The following is an 18,599-nucleotide window of genomic DNA, read 5'->3' as shown; positions in this document are numbered from 1 at the left end:
AGGCCAGATCGTCGGGTAACAATGCTGGCCTGTGGCGGTAAGGTCATGACCGGTGAGCAGCTATTTTAAGGTCTGAGGGGGCGGGCATCATCCCATGGAGGTTCCCGCCCAAGGGGAGGTGCCCTTGGCACCTCATAGAACTTCAGGGGCAAGGTAATTGCTTTTCGCGCATACTCATGACGTCACCGGATGGCGCAGAGTAAGGGCCCTCCTTTAGTGGGTAAATGAAGTTCACGGCATGGACCGGGTAAGTACCAGGCCCGGCTACGCATGCGCATATCTCTGGGTAAGGCGCAGCTAGTAATTGTTTCACGGTGTGGACCGGGTAATTACTAGGCCCGGCTACGCATGCGCACATCTTTAGGTGAGGCGCAGCTACTAGGACCTGACACCGGTTAGCGACCTTGCCATATGGCCAGAAATGTAGTATACAAAAATCTAGCTTAGGATGTTAGTTCGGTTAGGAAACAACCTGTATTAGAGTCTCTGTTAAGGTTAGTCTCTCATACTTGTTGACAACATTGTATCTAATGTCCTGCTGATTTTTGTATGAAGTATTTATCATGCTATTAAAATTTTCAATTTTATAACTTAATAAATACGGCCGGGGGGTCCCGCGACCCCCCGCCTTCCAAAGATAACCATGTTTTGTGTTCACATGTCCGGGAGTTGGTGTGGTCATTTGGGAGGGGGGCGGCAGCCAGTCGCTGACCATGTGAGCTGCAACTCGGAATGGCCATCTTTGAACCTAAAGTCTGCTGTCTATTTACAATTAGGGTGAATTTTCATCGGGTAGGCTTCAAGGAACGTGATACATGCGTTTGCATTGGAGGCTGATGGGAAATATCTTTTGTCTCTTTTATCTGTTAGCTGCATGCAGTTAGGCTTATTGGCAAATAATATACATTCAAAACGTAAATGGTAGCCCAATACACAGTGATGTGTGTCCCCAATAATTGCTTTGGAAGTGAACGGAATGGACATTCTCTGTAAATAAAATGTGTTGGCCCCCGTGTGCTTTACAGGCAGCATCCACATTATTTTTTAACTGAGGTAGAAATATTGTTTGAATAGCAGATAGCACAGAGAGCAGATTTGGTTCTCAACTATGCTTAAATGGGCCCTGACTTCCATTTAAGCTTAGAAAAGGTTCCGGCTATCAAAAAGGAGAACACAACCTAAACCGAGTTCTTTCAATGAAGTAGTGCATGGATTACAATTTTTACTTCCTCTTGGCAAATGTGATTTAATTTTGATTGACCTTGTAGGGTTCATAGCTGATGTTCCCTCTGCAGGCACATCTAAGGCCCTCCACAATATAAGATCACATTACAAAGGAGGAGATTATTTTCTGCCTGCTGGAGGAACCTATGAGTTTCACAAGCTATTGAGACACCCACTTGATTATTAATCCAAAAATCTAACCCCAGCCTGGACAAACGTTGGATGGCAGAATCCTGTCTTGGCTGCTCCCCAGGAGACCCCACTGAGGTTTATTTAAGCAAGTGGGTAGATCTAATGTGGCATTGGTACTGGTGGAACTCTCAGCAGCGTTCGATACTGCCAACCACAATACACTTTTAGATCGTCTTGACACAATAGGCATCAAAGGTCATGCGCTTTCACACTTCTCAAATCGTTTCTGGCTAATTGTGAACAATTAGTTGCACTGGCCGAATTTTCACCAATCTTCACTCTCCCTTGAAACCTCCGGATAAGTAGTTTCCACTACAGAGTTTATATGATATTATATTTCTATACCTTCCCCCGGACATCGTTTGATGCTTTCTTTTTTCCATTTGCATAGGACCTGGACTTAAGCACCCCCAGGAATTCATTTACCTCTGATGGGATACATACGTGGCACTTAATTATTCCAGGATTCTAGTCTACCCTAGAGGATTACGTCATCTCACTTACCATAGGGACTAATAGTAAATCCCACTTTTTTACAACTCTTTTTTATTTACATATTCACACACCCTTGCGGCGTCCCCCAGTGCTCATCATTGAGCCCAAATCTTTTTAACATTTACGTCGCCCCATTGGAAAAATTGATTAATTCCTTGGGGTTCTTGGCTGTATCTTATACTGACAACACCCAAATCATAGTATCAGTGGGCATCCATCCCTTTGCCATGCATTTTCATAAGTGTCAGCTCCAAGTTAGGCATTGGATGGCCTCAAATTGCTAGAAGCTCAACTCCTATAAAACGGAGATCCTTCTTTTCGGGAATAATAATGTGACTTTTTGGTCATCAACTTTTTGGCCGCAGGAACTGGGCTCTCTCCCTACACCAGCAAGCATTGTGAAGAATCTGGGACTAACCTTAGATACAAAACTTTCTTTTGAGGGCCACATTAATACCATAGCTTCCACTCCATTCTTCACATTAAAACTTTTCAGAAAGGTTTTTCCTTTCATTCCCAATAACCTACAAAAAATGGAAACCAGAGCCCTTATTGTATCCAAGGTTTGCTACTGCAGAGACCTATTTGTTTATATCAGGAAAAAGTTTCACGCTAAAATCCAGTTTGTTTTAAAAACTTTTTTCCTTTCATTTATTTTCAATGCAGGTTATATGTGAGTGTTGGACTTGGCCATTTTCCCAGGGTCATCCCTGAACTTTTTGCCTTCCTCTTGTATTTTATCTGACCTGTTTTTTTGTTGGTTTTATTACTCTGGGTACTTTACCACTGCTGATCAGTGCTAAAGTGCATATGCTCTCCCTATGGTAAATTTCTATATGGATTAGGAACTCCATGATTGGCTGATTTGGTTTACTTGTCAGACCCTAGTACGGTGCACTGAGTGTTCCCAGGGCTTGTAAACCAAATGCTGCTGGTGGGCTTGCAGCACTGGTGGTGCCACCCACAGAAGAAGCCTGTAAAAGTGTCTCAGGTCCACCAATGCAGAGCCTGTGTGCAGTCTGGTACTGCCATGTTGACTGGGCATGTACACCCACTTGCCAGTCCCTAAACCTTCCCTTTTCTGAATATTAGTCACCCCTATGGTAGGTCCGAGGGCAGGGTGCATTGTAGGTAAAAGGTAGGACATGCCCTGATGTGTGTGGCATGTCCTGATAGTGAATTATAACCATTTTTCAATATTGCAAGGGTACCTATTTCCCATAGGCCAGATTGGGCAGTTTGATTATTACATTTTATAATCCTAACTGACTCAGGGAACTAAGTAGAAATTTGGGTTTAGTATGCCTGAACTCAGAATGATAAAATGCATATTTTACTGAAGTTGGTTTTAACATTCTGTGTTTGAAAACATCAGTTTTAGAAAGTAGGATTATGTGAGAGTGTTGGACTTGGCCATTTTCTCAGCGTCATCCCTGAGCTTTTTGCCTTCCTCTTGTATTTTATCTGACCTGTTTTTTGTTGGTTTTATGACTCTGGGCACTTTACCACTGCTGATCAGTGCTAAAGTGCATATGCTCTCCCTATGGTAAATTTCTATATGGATTAGTGACTCCATGATTGGCTGATTTGGTTTACTTGTCAGACCCTAGTACGGTGCACTGAGTGTTCTCAGGGCTTGTAAACCAAATGCTGCTGGTGGGCTTGCAGCACTGGTGGTGCCACCCACAGAAGAAGCCTGTAAAAGTGCCTCAGGTCCTCCACTGCAGAGCCTGTGTGCAGTCTGGTACTGCCATGTTGACTGGGCATGTACACCCACTTGACAATCCCTAAACCTTCCCTTTTCTGAATATTAGTCACCCCTATGGTAGGCCCAAGGGCAGGGTGCATTGTAGGTAAAAGGTAGGACATGCCCTGATGTGTGTGGCATGTCCTGTTGGTGAATTACAGCCATTTTCACTATTGCAAGGGTACCTATTTCCCATAGGCCAGATTGGGCAGTTTGATTATTACATTTTATAATCCTAACTGACTCAGGGAACTAAGTAGAAATTCGAGTTTAGTATACCTGAACTCAGAATGATAAAATGCATATTTTAATGAAGTTGGTTTTAACATTCTGTGTTTGAAAACACCACTTTTAGAAAGTAGGATTTTTCTTGTCTAACCATCCAAGCCTGCCTCTGCTAGGCTGTGTATTCCTTGTCTGGAGTTTGAGTGACAGGAGCTGGGGGATTCCATGAGACAGGGTGAGTCAGCACAGGGCTGAATAGAGAGATCTGCATGCAGATGGGAGTGAGGAGTTGCACCTGGGACCTGAATAGGGATGTGCCTCCTCCCCACAGCGCTGGCTACACCTCCTGTGGTGCGTCTGATGTCCCTGCCCACACTGTGAAAGGAAAGAAGGAGTCATGTAAACAGAGTGCTCCATGACTGACCTGAACTGGTTTGGACTAGGCAAAGGCCTCTCGCCTTTAGAGAACAAAGAGAAACTGTGTATAAAAAGGGGGACCCAGACACCAGAACTTTAGGTCACTTTTGGACAACAAGAAGAAACCTTTGCTGAGAACCAGAGAGACTGAGGATAGACTATCACTAAACTGAAGTGCTGCTTTGGGGATTGGCCTGCAGTGTTTGCCTGACTGCCAAAGAAAGGAGAGAGGAACTTTGTGTGTACTTTCATCAACTTGTAAGGATCTCCACAGGTTTGAAAAAAAAGCTTGTCTCCTGCTGAAGTCTCAGGGACAACATACTTCACCCACCAGCTCCCCAAGAGTTCTTTGGAAGTGCCTGCAGTTGTGTTGGACTTTCCGAGGACCTGCGTATCGCAAGGAGAAGAAGCACGACTCACGAGCAAGAAGCGTGACGTCGAACTGCCGCTGTGGCTTCACAACATGAGAGCGCCTCGCATCGCCGGAGAAGAGGATCAACGTTGCAGCAGATGCAGCCCAATCACCGGGAAGCATGTCGCAGGGCCTGTTGCAGCCCCCAGGAACTGCTGAGTCATTGCAGGGCCCCCAAAGCACCTTGCATCGCCGGAGAAGAGGATCAACGTTGCAGCAGATGCAGCCCAATCACCGGGAAGCGTGTCGCAGGGCCTGTCGCGGTCCGCAATGTATCACACCAAGAAGAAGACAACATCTTTATTTCTTTGCACCAAATCCTCATCGCATCACGGCGTTGCATGCCGCATCGCCACAGAAGCCCAGTAAGAAACCGACGCATCACCTCCCCTCGCAGAGAAGAACCGATGTATCACCGGCCCTTACGCAGTAGTAGAGAACCGACGCATCACCGTTCTTGCGTGTAAGGAAGCGACGCATCACCTTTCCTGCAACACTTTTGTTGTATTGCGTTACGCATCTTAAGGTACATTGACTCAAAGTGTCGCATTTTAAGATCTAAAGAGAACTAAGCTAATTCTTAAGTATAGTTTTGTGGATTTTTTTGTCGTTTGTGGTCGTGTGTTAAATCTATATACAAGATACTTATTTTTAATACAACTTGTGTGGTGTCCATCTGTAGTGTTGTCACTTGATTACTGTATGTGTTCACAAATGCTTTACACACTGCCGCTGAGATAAGCCTGTCTGCTCGTGCCAAGCTACCAAGGTGGGGAGCAGGGGTTATTTTAGAAGCGTACCCCCTTACCCTGACTAGACGCAAGGATCCCTATTTGTCACAGGTACCAACCTGTGCCAACTAGAGACCCCCAAATGTAACAGAGAGTATAAAGGCAGAGAAATGTTGTGTTAATGTTTCATGCAACATCTGTATAAAAACTTTCTTTTAGATCGAAACAGGACCTCATATATTAGAAATGGGACTTTGTCAAAGAGATTATTCGCAGTAATATTAGTGAGCTGCTTCTATGTTACAATATTGAAAACACGTCACTATTACTGAATATTAGATGTAAACACTTTTAAAATGTTGATGAGTGTGCCTGTACTGTCAGTGACCTGGCCAAAAAGGGCATGAAAGAGTTGAAATTAGATCTCATACATTCCATGCTGTCCTGAACAGAGGCCCCGCAAAATTATTTTGGCCCAGGGCTCCCGAAATCCTTTATGATGTCCCTACTTATACATAACAACTACAGTTGACACCTATTTCGCTAAATGCTCTCTCTGTGTCTAGGAAGAGTCCAGGAAGAAATCGATCAGGTCATTGGAAGAGAAAGGAAACCTACGATGGACGACCAGGCCAACATGTCTTACACCCATGCTGTGGTCAATGAAATTCTGCGATATAGTGATATGCTTCCCCTTTCTGTACCTCACATGACATCAAAGGACACAGAGGTTAATGGATTCTTCATACCAAAGGTAATTCTAGTGATAATTATTTCAAACAACCAATCTCCTCTTAAGAGAGTCCATCTCTCCCCAGACAGCTTCTCTCAAGAACAGTCATCCATTTTAATGGTAAATTGAAAGAAATAGGTAGTCATTGATGGTCTTTATTGCTCATTAGCAGTATAGACAAAGAAATTATTAATGCCACTGTAAAATCAATTTGTGTGCCGTGCCTGAAAATCCTTTACTCAAAGCCAATAGATAATTTAGGCCTTCAAAGCCAAACTTGAATAAAAATTGCCTACTGCTCACTTATCTCTTTTGCTGCAATTGGTTCATGTACTAGATTTATAAATGTTTTAGACAACGTCAAGAAATGATCCCTCAGATCAGTCGTAAAACATGAACTAAAGGGCCCTCTTTGAATATGGTGGATAATTTCTAGATTGTGTGTCTCACTAAATACTTCAACTGTGAAGAGGCAGGTATGTCTTCATCATGAAATTGTGTGGACTCCTTCCATACCTCTATTACCTCAGTCATCATATTCTCAGATAGTGGTAATGGTATCCAGTTCATCTGGGTGCACTGCTAAGATGGTAGTAGTTCAGCTGCCCCATCTGTAAGGACATATCTTATAGAACCAAAGGTGCGGTGGTGGTGTTGAAAATGAAATGGATGCAGTGTGGTCCGTCCAGAGGGACAGGGTGGTGTTGCTGAAACTGATGTTTGCCCCTCCTGTGATGATTGGGTTGGGAGGGTGTCCAGCTTTGTGAGTGGGTGCGTTGACCAGCTGCTTCAGTCCAAGATGGCGAGGTTGTCAAGGAGAGTGGTGGAGTCAGGGTTGTCGCAGTTGTCGAGGTGGAAGTTCAGGTCCCCGAGTAGGATGTAGTCTGTGGAGTTCATGGCGTGGGGTGCGTCGAGCTCAACAATTGTAGTTGCGGACTGGGTGCGAGGTCCCGGCGGTCTGTAGATGAGGGTGCTTCGTAGCATGGTTCTAGGGCTGGTCTGGATCAGGAAGTGGAGGTGTTCTGTGTTGTAGCGGGGGTCACTTGTGCTGGATATGGAGAGTCGGAGAGGGGTCCTGAAGTTATTTAACACCATTCCCCATGTTAGCCTATGGGGAGACTGAATCTCATAGATAGTGAAAATACACTTGGGTATTCTTCACTACTGGGGCAGGGAACCCACGTGTATACCTGCCCTGCCTTTCACCTAACACTCGCTTCACCCCTTAAGACATACTCGTGAAGTGCTCTGGTGGAAGTGAAAGGTCCTCTTGGAATGGATAGTGAGTCAGACAGGCCAGCCTGAGTAGACGTGCAATTGCACATGCATAGAAATGCAATGGCAGGTTGGACACATGTTTAGAAACACCATCAGTACAAGTGCACACACCAGCCCGCAATGGCAGGCTGGACACTTGTGTAGAAAACATCAGGTAAACACCACTTTCTAACCTTTATAGGAAGGGCTCGTGCTCTTTCCCACTGCATTTACAGCGGGAAAGTGCTCAGAGTCCGAAGGCCACTACAAGAGAATCAGCAAACTCCAGGACACGAAAAAAAAAAAGTTTAGGGAAATGCTACCTGAAGAGTTCAGGTCTAACAGAAGAGCTTTGTACAGCCTGCAAACCAATAATTTTATTTATGTGTGGTCCACTCTCCTAACACATTTAACAATGATCAAACTGTGAAAAAATGAAGCACCTTCTGTGTTTAACATGTCAGCTATTACTTCTAGGGAACCACACTCATGTTCAACCTGTCATCCGTCCTGAAGGATGAGTCCATTTGGACAAGGCCACACCAGTTTTATCCTGAACACTTCTTGGATGCTGATGGTCAATTCATCCAAAGAGAAGCCTTCTTACCTTTCTCTGCAGGTAAATACATTTTTGCTAAGTGTTTTTGGATAAGCACTTTGGGTATAGAGGAGAAACATGTATAATGTGGGCAGTGTGACTGTAACGTACATTTGTTTGCAGATGCAGGCTGTATTGATAATGTTATGTGTGAGTATAGTTCGCCATAGATAGGTGACATTGACACATACAGTGTCTTTCAACTGAAGAAAGATGAAGTGGCATAGTTGTCATTATTTCAACTAGCGCAAGGCAGCAAGCCACCATGCTGCACTGCATGAAAGGGAAAGGGCTGGAATGTGCCATATTTAACATTATATGGCGCATTCCAGGCCTTTCCTAGTGGTGCCATATTTAACATTATATGGCACATTCCAGGCCTTTCCTAGTGGTGCCTAGTACCAACGCTGGCACTTTTGCGTCATGGTGCAAGAGGGCCTGCTTAGAAGGAAGGATTGCTTTTTTGTGTAGAAAGGGACACCTTCCTGCACAAAAGGAATCCTCAGAGGCATTTTGCTCTTTCAATGTGATGTAGAAAGAGGATAAAAAACAAAGAAATAAAGATAATTCTCCTTGTTACGCCTCCCTGGGGGAGGCGTAGCATTCTGATGCATTCCCAGGTCTACCATTAATGGTCATTCTGTGAATGTGCCGAAATCCATGAGTGGATGCATGGGAACACTCACACTCCTTCCATAGAATGCCTTCCTCGGACAAAATAACACAAGGCAGCAATTTGTGCTGCCTTGCATTACTTCAGATTTATTGAGCGATGCATGACGCCCGAAAGCTGGTCTTGCGTGGCTTGATAAATTTCAGTTAGGTTTTGTGTCGCCCTAAAACCTTGATAAATATGCCTCCCAATGTCCTTTGAGATCAATATTTTGTACAATCTTGCTTTCGTTGAGTGTCTTATTGCGTGCCAAAGAAAGTCAGTGCAATGAGAAACCCTCTAAATTACCTCAGTGGCTCATATTAAAAATAAAGAACAAAGTACATGACTGAAACTCTATGGTCAAATGAATCCCTGTATAGCCCCAAGTAAGATTTGTATGTGGCAGAGGTGGATTTATGTCACTATATTGTTCAATGTCTGACAGAAAAATCGGGTGCTAAATATAGTTTTTAAAATTGTTGTCCTTTGGGTTAAGACCTTCTATTATTAACTCCAACGGGGTGACATTTTTTTGTACCTGATATCTGGGGCATGATATTTCTGTCAAACAATATTATAGCTACAATACTCTGGGACTGTACTAGACTGGCAGCGGTATGTTAGTCAAATAGCAATTGTAAACCGGAACTGTTCCGATATTTCTCCTTTCTGCGAGATGTAATTCAAATGTTTACTCTGTCATAATATTACAGAATTTCCAGCATTTAATGTTACAATTGTTACACGAAATGCCAGAGATTATGGTATTATGCCATAAAGGGAAACTGAGACTTAATTCGAGTAAATATCCCGGCACTAGCATTGGGAATGAACCTAGCAATGGGAACGAAATGAACACGAGAGGCTGTTCATGTTGCATACAATTTTGTGTTTTTATTTAAATTGTGAACCACGTCCTTGCAACAAAAATGGATGTGAGAACTCATTTCCCGCTAAACAATACCACAAAATGCCGAAGTCAGTATTTTGCATAATACCATAATTTCATGTAATATTTTGTCCATTTCATATAGTTTCTTTAAAGGAAAATACCTGAATTTTGCTCATGTCAGGTCTTAGAGAAACCAGCAAATATTAGACTCTGATTGTGAGTTTGTGTCATTCACCACGTGTGTCCTGGGCCGCTATATTATTGGACCCAGCTTTAAATAACCATGGGGCATATTACCAAGCAATAGCGATAATTATCGCTATTGCTTGGTTAGAGACAAAAATTGACCGCAGAGCTGCGGCGATTGTTACCGCAAATAAACCTTGGTGTTACCAAGGTTTATCGCAAATGCGATAAAAATCGCCGCAATGCATGAATATCGCTGAAAAGTCAGCGATATTCATGCATTACCGAGCTAATGCTCTTAGCGAAGTAGTGTGGCTCACTGGTTAGAGGCGGCAGACCCGAGAGCAGAGGACGGCCCGGGACCAGGGTTCGATTCCCGGCGCGGCAGGTTTCTGGACCAGGGTCAGCGGACTCGATAATTCTCTCGCCTCGGTGCCCACTCTGATCAGTGATCACACTCGGCAACTCTGGGCATTAGCTTGCCTCATCTTCACTAACGGCCCCACCAGACCGCCGGGGATGCCTGGTCTCACCCTGGAGATACCCATTAAGGGACCATCTCTCAGGGAAGCCAGGAAGGGTTTCGCAGCAGTCGAAGCGCCTTGGGACCCTACGGGTAAGTAGTGCGCTATATAAATGCCAATACATTTACATACATTTACAGCCATGTTATCCACCTCCCATTGGATAACATGGCTAAGAACTGCTCAGGGCAGGTGTTAGCTTTTGGAGATATTCGCGCTTAGCGCGAATATCTCCAAAAGTTGGTAATAGGAGATAGCGATGTTAGCGACTGTTTTCAGTCGCTATCATCTTGGCACGCCCACTTTGCATGTCAATAGTGATAAATATCACTGACATGCAAAGTGGGGCCCAAGATGGTCGCTATCTCCTACTAGCTGTCGCTAACTGGTGTTAGCGACATCTAGGTAATAGGGAGATAATTTTATCTCCGCTTTCTTGGCTTTTAAAGCAAAAAAAGCGGAGATAAACCCCCTTGATAATATGCCCCCATATACTCCCCTTTATCACATGACTCAATGGGAACAAAGCAGAGAAAATCCCAAGGCTTAATCTAGGATGCAATGAAAGTTTGGACACTCAGAGGCTTATTTTCAAGCCGCTTGCACCACTGGTACGTTACTTTTTCCCATATTAAAATTGACGCAATGGGTGCGCAAGGGGCTTGTAAAAAAGACCTTCAGAAAACAATATAGTATTGCAATCCCCTTTAATAATTGAGGGGCTTTTATACAAGCCCCTTGCGCCACCAGTATATCACTGTTTACCATGTTAAAAGTGACATACCAGCAGCGCATGGGGCTTGTAAATACGCCTCTTAATGATCAGTGAGTGCATTACTTTACAAAAAAAGTACTTGAAGAAAAATAAACAAATTAGAACATATGAAATAAGAATAAGAAAATAAATATTAAACTCTCTAGCAACTTCACTTTCAGCACTTTGACCCCAAATGTTAATATAGTGCTAACACACTGTGGGGCAGTTTTAATAGTTTTTCACGCAGCACAAATTCTGCAAAGCGTGAGAATGAGAGAGCAGGAGAGCGCCATATTCACATAAATATTGCACTCTCCACCTCTCTCCCTAGCGCCAGCGCAGAAATATGCTGCAGTGCGCCACAGACACACCTTTGCACTTGTCTCTGTGAGTCTAGCCTAAGTTTTGTACTGGAAGGTAACTGTCCCAGTAACAAATGCCCTGCTTAGACTGTAGATGTGCTGTCAGGGCAGCACACATCCAAAATCGGAAAAGAAAGGACAAATGAAAGCATTTCTCCTTTATATCGCCTATTTTAAATGGGTGCTATTTATTAAGTAAATAGGGTTCAGCGTCAGAAACCTTTAGTGGTTGCATGGGGATGCCCATGCACCACCCATGGCATGCCCCTTGGCACTAAGTAATGCAAAGCAGAGCTCGGAGCTGCTTTGCTCTACTTTCAAGTGTTTTACACTGCTAAACATGTTCAGCGTGGAAAGTAGATTAGCAAAAGAAGATTTAGCATCATTTTGCATCACTTTTGTGATGCAAACAATGTGTTAAATCTCGGTAAATAGACCCTTAAGTGCTAATGTTTCTTTTAATATTGAGCTCTGTGGCCAATACTAAGTCTAAGGGAGTATTCTTGATCAGGTCCTTATTTTGCAGGAATAAAACAAATACTCACTTTGCCAACATGGAACCAGGCAAATGGCAGGTTGCCCAATGACAACAGAGACAGGTCAGACAATCTGTCCTCAAGAACGAGCACCATGCATAATCCTTTGATTCAGTTCAGTGCGGTCTCCAGCCTAACACCAGTCTGAGATTTATGTTTTTGTTAAAGTTATGATTGTTTAACTTGGTGTCAGTGCAACTGCTGCATACCTTGCCAGTCCAATGTAATGCCTAGTCTCCTCCCAATAATTGCCGAAAGAGCCCTCCCTAAGTCTGGCAAACACTAACAAAGGGGTTGAAAAGGGGAACCACCAACTCCAGTGCCTGGGGACAATACTTCAGGGTCCACAAGACTTAAAGCTAGCCTGGGGGGAGGATGCTACAGCTGAGCCATGTTCCCCATCACTGTAAACACTACTAGGGCACCAATTAATTCTCAGTGCTCTATATTAAAATATGTCGGTCACGTTTAGATTTTTAAGGGGTCATGATGGCCGCTGACCTTGGGATTGGCCTCATCAAAGCTGGTGCCAGGTCAGTTCTTGAAGTATGGAATGGTGGTTCAAACGGTTGTATCTACACAACCATATTATAGATTTTGATGTGGTAAACTGTTCATGGATAAGTGTTTTCAACCCAGCTGCCTGTCTGATAACGTAGTGAATGATGTAAGTAAAGGGTTCTTCCAAGAAGGTCTGGGTTGTGCTCATGGCATTTTACTCCGCGGAAATACACAGAATTAAAAAAAAACTTTGTGAGATTACACAGAATTAGGGGTAAAATAGCCACATGGTGCTGCTTGTACTATGATTTCACTCCGGAAGCTTGTTCTGCACTGAAACAACACCACACGGCCCTCCAGAGCTCGCAGCTTTTCAGGTTGATCTTGCTGCCACTAGAGTAGATTTTCTACTTCAGCTACAGCTTTCCAACCGTGAACCGAAAATCGCACTATGGGATGCCAAATCTCATTCCCCAACTTACTGCTTTTTGAGCAGCATTCGATGAAAACCTCTCCGTAATGTGAGGTGCCAACATTCTACAAGATCCACTGGCAGAGTGGAATATATCGCCCATCCCTACTACCAAGCACCACGGGAAGAACTCAATAGGCACACAGGTTACCCTCAGTGCACATTGTTCAGAAATGGTGATTCACCCACAAAGTGCTGCTGCAGAAACACAAGTCCCTCGTTCACAATAGTGTGCTGCTCTGCATTGGACTGAAGAAAAGCTTCCAGTGACTTACTGAGTCAAGAGGACCAGTACTTATGGTCAGAATTGACCAATCAGCTTTTTTGAAGTGTTCAAGTTCTGGAGAGGCTCTAAGTACTTACTGTTTGGCCAATGTAAAATCAGCTTATGCCAGGGCCATGAGAAAACAAGACAATACCAAAGGGGATGATGGACGGAGCACTTGAGCAAATCAAACACTCACCCCAGTCAACTGATCTGGATTTAATCCATTATCATTCTTTAGCTCACTTCACCACCCCAGTACAGACATGGCCATATGCAAATCAGTCTGACATGTGCCTCATGGGAACTGTCCAGCCCGAACTGCCAAGCCAGTCTTCCCTGGACCGGAAACAAGCATCCTGGGACCGGTTTCTGGCTACTCAGTCATCATCAGCCATTCTAGGTTGAATCCAGTGGCAAAGTGAGCAAGGGACCCACGCCTGGGCATACCCTGCCAACTTAGGGCAAATAAATTTATACTAAAGGGGATGATGGACGGAGCGCTTGAGCAAATCAAACACTCACCCCCAGTCAACTGATCTGGGTTTAATCTATCATTATTCTTTAGCTCACTCCACCACCCCAATTCAGAAATGTCCATATGCAAATCAGTCTGACCCTGTGCCTCATGGGAACAGTCCAGCCCGAACTGCAAAGCCATGACTTCCCTGGAATGGAAACAAGCATCCTCGGACGGGTTTCTGGATATTTAGCCGTCATCAGCCAGGCTAGCTTGAATCCAGTGGCAAAGTGAGCAAGGGGCCCGCGTCTAGGCATACCCTGCCAACTTAGGGCGAACAAAGCAATACCAAAGGGGATGATGGACGGAGCACTTGAGCAAATTAAACACTCACCCCTAGTCAACTGATCTGGGTTTAATCCATCATCATTCTTTAGCTCACTCCACCACGCAGTTCAGACATGGCCATATGCTAATCAGTCTGACCCTGTGCCTCATCGGAACAGTCCGGCCCGAAATGCCAAGCTATGTCTACCCTGGACCGGAAACAAGCATCCTGGGACCGGTTTCTGGCTATTCAGTCGTCATCAGCCAGGCTAGCTTGAATCCAGTTGCAAAGTGAGCAAGGGACCCACGTCTGGGCATACCCTGCCAACTTAGGGCGAACAAAGCGATACCAAAGGGGATGATGGACAGAGCGCTTAAGCAACTAAATCGCTTTCTCCAGCATTCCCTTTGGCGTGGCAGTTCAGGTGTGAACTAGGGTGGTGGTCCCTTGCTCAATTTGCCCCTGGATTCAAGCTAGCCTGGCTGATGATAGCTGAATATCCAGAAACCAGTCCCAGGATGCTTGTTTCCAGTCCAGGGAAGACATGGCAGTTCGGGTGGGACTGTTCCCATGAGGCACTGGGTCACACTGATTTGCATACGCCCATGTCTGATCTGGGGTGGTGCAGTGAGCTAAAGCATGATAATGGATTAAACCCAGATCAGTAGACTGGGGGTGAGTGTTTGATGTGCTCAAGTGCTCCGTCCATCATCCCCTTTGAAATCGCTTTGTTCAACATAAGTTGGCAAGGTATGCCCAGAAGTGGGTACCTTGCTCAATTTGCCACTGGATTCAAGCTAGCCTGGCTGATGACAGCTGCGTAGCCAGAAGCCAGTCCCAGGATGCTTGTTTCCGGTCCAGGGAAGACATGGCTTGGCAGTTCGGGCTGGACTGTTCCCATGAGGCACAGGGGTAGACTGACTTGCCTATGGTCATTTGTGAACTGTGGTGGTGGAGTGAGCTAAAGAATGATGATGGATTAAACCCAGATCAAGTGACTGGGGGTGAGTGTTTGATTTGCATAAGGCTCCGTCCATCATCTCTTTGGTATTGCTTTGTTCACCCTAATTTGGCAGGGTACGCCCAGACATGGGTCCCTTGCTCACTTTGCCACTGGATTCAAGCTAGTCTGGCTGATGACGGCTGAATAGCCAGAAAGCAGTCCCTGGATGGTTGTTTCCGGTCCAGGGAAGACATGGTTTGGCAGTTAGGGCTGGACTGTTCCCATGAGGCACTGGGTCAGACTGAATTGGATTTGGCCATGTCTGAACTGGGGTGGTGGAGTGAGCTAAAGAATGATAATGGATTAAACCCAGATCAGTTGACTGGGGGTGAGTGTTTGATTTACTCAAGCCCTCCATCCATCATCCCCTTTGGTATCGCTATGAAAAAACAAGAGCCTCATCTGGGTTGGTTTTAACTGACCTAGGTAGAATGTGTTTTAGCACCTCAAACAGCAGGTCTTGTCTCAACTCTTGCAAATGTTGAACAAGCATGGCAGGAGCTGAGTGCTCTCTAGGAAAGGGCTTTGAAGTAAAGGTTCCCTGCTTCCATCACCCCTCGGAACAAAGCATTTTCTCACCTCAGATTATTTGGGGGGTTACACAAAGGGCAGATTACCATGTCCAAAGTGACCTAGAACATTTCACACAAATCCATTCATCAACCCAGGTTCTAAGGAAGCTAAAATGAATTACACCTAATGTGCATACCGTCCTTACACCAAAGCCTTGATAATAACAGGGGACACTCGACACACCGGTTTTGTGGTCACTTTGGCACTCTTGACTTTTTCCTGTTGGGACCGCAGTCCCAGGGAGCACCACCACTCTTTTGCCCGCATTCCTTGAATCCGGCACTCCACCCTTGTGGGACCACAAGTCCCAGGGTGCAACTGCCTTCTTTTCCACTACCACCACTCACGATGGGGAGGCACCACCAATGCGCTTAAAGCGCTGCCTCACACCCCACGGCCCAGGACCCTCAATACCCCAGTTTTGGGGGCACTTTGGTACTCTTGACTTTTCCCTGGTGGGACCGCAGTCCTAGGGAGCACCAGCACTTTTTTGCCCACATTCCTTGAATCCCGCACTCCACTCTGGGGGACCACTAGTACCAGGGTGCAACTGCCTTCTTTCCTGCTGCCGCTCATGAGGGGAAGGTGCCACCAGCATGCTTAAAGCGCTGCCTCGCACCCCGCGGTGCTCGATCCTCGATATGCCGTTTTTGGTGGTATTTTGGCACTCTTGACTTTTCCCTGGTGGGACCGCAGTCCCAGGGAGCACAACCACTCTTGTGCCTACATTCCTTGAATCCCGCACTCCACCCTGGTGGGACCACAAGTCCCAGGGTGCAACTGCCTTCTTTCGCGCTGCCGCCGCTCACGAGGGGGTGGCGCCACCATGGTGCTTAAAGTACTGCCTCATAACCTGCAACGCGGGACGCGTGTGGTCGAAGCCCGGGCCAAGGGTGAGCCCGTCCTTGCCCATCATTGCCAGGAAGAGGCAGGGCCAGCTCCATTTCTTCTATCTTTTGAGCTGCTAGGTATAACTACCTGCAACTGAACAGGGACGTTTTGCTGCTAGAAAACACCAGCAGAGCACCACTATTATAAACTTTGTCCCGGGTCTCCGGACTGTGTAAATATTTTCCTAACTAAATATTTGATCTTAGGCATTGTGGTTATAAATACCTCAGGGATTATTGCAAGCATCATGCTACATAAGCCTATTAGGGGCTAAAGGATGGGCAAAAGGAAAATGATGGAGGGAGCAGGACAGGTGGGAAATGGCCCTTCTGGGGGGACAGGAAAGGGGAAAAAGGCAAAGAAAGTCCATAAACACGCTGCTAACAACTGCGTGATGGATAGAATAGACACCTTCATTAAGGAATGTGAGGTTATATTAGAAGCAGAACCAACAGCTACCCACACTAACATTCAATAGGCCCTCAAAAGCGACAGCCCTCCCCGCCCAACTACCATTCCTACAATCTTCCGTAAGCTCTCCCCAAAAGGAGCATTATCATACAGAAAAGACACATCATTAGCACCTGAAGTAGTACTTGCAAATGATTCTCCCTCCAATAACCGTTCTCCCAAAAAACTCATCAATCTTTCTATTATTATTGGTAAGAGTCAACCTGGTTCCTTCATTACTTGCACAAATAGGTTTGCAGTTTTGGCAGATATGACCGATGCCCCTGGGGCAGAGTTGCTGCAATCATTGCCTACAACTTCAAATGAGATTAGCGAAGAGATAAATCCATCACATCATGACATATTTCAACTCGTTAGCTCCGTAATGTCAGAGATAGGAATCATGAGAAATATGATCGAAGAGCTTATTACCACTGTCAGACTCCTATCCCCAAAGGACACACCACAGAAGTACAAGCAATCTGCATACCCTCTGTATGAACAACACCCACAGACCCTCCAAAACTGCTTACTATCTCACAAAGAAAGAGGCCCAGTGGGAGGCCCAATTGGAATCGGACCATCTTTGACCCCCTCAGCAACACCTAAGCAAGTTTTAATGATCACAAAGCCGAAACAGGCTAACAATATTAAAGCCAATCATCAGAATCAAGCCCCCTCCCAGACCCCTAAAAACTACATTAGACCATCCAGTTCACCACCAGATAGTCGCACACGTGCAAAAGATCAGAGGCACCCCTTAGCAATTCTCCCCCTCCAGCAGGCACAAAAAGTCTTTATGGTCAACATCCCCAAGCTGGATCTAGGGGGTGGCTATAAAAATAAAGACTCTTAAATTAGTATATTAATACAATGGATTTGCCACGTTATAGGTTGTCACTCAGTCATACAAGAAGATATCATCAGGGCTCGGAGAGGCACATCCCCTATTCAACCTCTGGACTGCATCAAGCTTACTCTGATTAAGACTGACCTGGCTGAAAATCTCCTTACATGCCCTCTGGCTCCTCAGCTATACAGTTTAGGTGATTCCCTACTACACCAGTAGCTAGGTTACATGGGGTTTGTCCACTGAGGGCCCCAAGCAGAGGGACTTCATTAGAAACCATCGATTGACTGCAAAGCGAATTACAGTGACATCAGGAATTGCTCGTCACCCCTTCTATAGTTAAATACAATCCCCAAAACAATTAAATCTCTTGTATTGACGAGAACCACTCACAAATAGCTCAGAATCTATTTCTCAAAACCTTCAACCAATGGAAACTATAAGGGCTTATGTGGTTAACCCCTCAATTGCATCTGATTCCCCAGTCTCACCACCAGCCTCTGTCTCTCCCTGTCATTACATCTCTAGTAGAGACTTAATTCATGACCCGACTTCTCTACACCAGCTAAAGATCATCTCTTGGAATGATGCCGGGCTTAGAAAGAAATTGTCATTGCCCCACTGGAACGATCTGACAGAAGGCTTTGACATTTGTGTTTTCCAAGAAACTTAGAGTTTGGGTCCTCTATACAAATCTGACTAGAGTTGTTTCCGCTCACCAGCCATCACCACAGGATAAGGGCGCCCCTCAGGAGGGTTGATTGTTTGGGTTAGCATTGCTCTGGGTTGCAGAATCATTAAACAACAAAGTGGAAGTCCTGACATCATGATGCTTACTATCACGGGTCCAATGGGGGGTCAAG

The 18,599-nt window shown here is 45.2% G+C and overlaps 1 pseudogene; it reads left to right on the top strand.

The window, feature by feature from the left end:
* Positions 1-18,599, top strand: part of LOC147748029 (cytochrome P450 2D15-like) — a 433,488-nt pseudogene that overhangs the window by 355,659 nt on the left and 59,230 nt on the right.

The sequence above is a fragment of the Lissotriton vulgaris genome, chromosome 1_1, assembly GCF_964263255.1.
Source record: "Lissotriton vulgaris chromosome 1_1, aLisVul1.2, whole genome shotgun sequence".
Classification (NCBI taxonomy): domain Eukaryota; kingdom Metazoa; phylum Chordata; class Amphibia; order Caudata; family Salamandridae; genus Lissotriton; species Lissotriton vulgaris.
This window is presented reverse-complemented; position numbering and strand designations above follow the sequence as displayed.